Consider the following 1739-nt stretch of genomic DNA (forward strand, 5'->3'; position numbering starts at 1 on the left):
CCTGTGAGGTTGATCAACCACAGCAGTGTTAAATTATTCCTCCGTAAAGTTCCCTTTGAATACTGAGTACTGCAGTAAAGAAATCACCCCTGTCAATCCACCATCGAATCACCATTCTGCAGACAACTAGACCTGGTTAACAATTCAACCATTCTGTCCTGCTTATGGTTAGACCTTTGATGTGGTTATTGAAAAGTATTGCTGGGCACTAGATACAAAAAACTTTTTTCTTTTCTTTTTTCTTTTAAAGACGCATTCAATAAAAGTGTAGCAGCTAATGGCAACATAAAAAGGGATTAGGCAAAATATTAAGCATAGAAGAAAGTACCTATTTAAGTCCTTTGGGTATTTTGCATATAAAAATCTCTCATTCAGTATTTGTTTTGGCTGAAGTCTAGACACAAGACTTCAGTTTCTTCAGCCTTTGCTGCATTTCTAATTTCAAGAGAAATTCTGTTTTCAAGATTTGACTTCTAGGACATCATAAACTGAAAGAACAATATTTTGAAATACATGTGAGGCCCATAATTAAAGGAATCCTTAATCCTGGAATGAAGGCGCCTAGAGATAGAAAAGAAATAATAGTCCTCCTAACTTTCTTTTCCCTCCTGGCTGAAGACTGAGGAATTCTTCTACTTTCTTTAGGCCACCTTCATGGTTCAAAGGAGGAAACCTTTGAACTCTGACCATCTTGGGATGTCACATCACATCCTAGAAGTTCACTGGAGGAAAAAAAATTTTAATTGAAGAAACCCCTTTATGGAAAGTTTCTTATCAAAATTAATCTAAAAAATTAATTTTTTAGTTCTTTAAAACAAATGTGTTTTTTTATTCTTTTGTATCAATTTATATCTTTTAACTACAGGAAATGAGCTTTGGAACAATGGGCTACTTGTTGAGAATGCAGAGCAAAATGATTATATGCCCAGGCAATTGATAATCTGTCTCATAGCTCTGAGCATCTGACAACAACAGCCCAGTATCAACCTGGGCCAGCCCAGAATGTGCAGCAGTGGTGAGAGAGTCTCCACTGCATGCTATGGGCTGACCAGGGACCAGGTAGTGATAGAAAAGTGGTTGGCAACCTTCAGTCTCAAAAGACTATGGTATAAGCCTATAGCACCCGGTATTCCCAGGCGGTCTCCCATCCAAGTACTAACCAGGCCTGACCCTGCTTAGCTTCTGAGATCAGACGAGATTGGGCATGTGCAGGGTAACAGTTGCTGAAAGAAAAGTAATATTTTATTTATCTAATCTGTCACTGCCTTATCCTCAATGGGCCTACTCAGATCTACTTCCTTGGGTCTCAGAATGCCTTATATGGCATAAAAACATCATTTCCAGTTTCCCGAGGTTAACCAGGTTTTTGGCCAAAAAGGTCATTGTGAAAACTGTAGAAGCAGCAGGTGGCCAGACACAAGCTATCTCTGTGAGCTTCAGAAAGCCCTCCGAAGGTGACCAGAGCACAGCTCCACAGCTCTGGAGAGCACAGAGCACAGCTCTGGAGCATTCAGGTGGGGCCAAGACTGGTTCAACATGGGTCCCCTCTCTCAGCTCTGGTCCCTTTCAGAGGGCTTATGGGGCTGAAAATTATGTATTTGATTATCCACGGTTTTTGTGTCTGCGGGGGAAGGGGTGTCCCTGAACGGATCCCCCATGGATACAGAGGCCCCACCTGTATTTTCTTACTGACAAATGAATGCAGCCTAACATTCTTCAACTCAGCCCCCTACCCCACC

General features: G+C 41.4%; 1 pseudogene; it reads right to left on the reverse strand.

Moving 5' to 3' along the window:
- Window positions 1–1111: 1111 nt before the first annotated feature.
- On the reverse strand, window positions 1112–1231 carry LOC136646718 (5S ribosomal RNA; annotated as a pseudogene).
- Between the last annotated feature and the right edge of the window lie 508 nt (window positions 1232–1739).

The sequence above is a fragment of the Tiliqua scincoides genome, chromosome 3 (genome assembly GCF_035046505.1).
Source record: "Tiliqua scincoides isolate rTilSci1 chromosome 3, rTilSci1.hap2, whole genome shotgun sequence".
Classification (NCBI taxonomy): Eukaryota; Metazoa; Chordata; class Lepidosauria; order Squamata; family Scincidae; genus Tiliqua; species Tiliqua scincoides.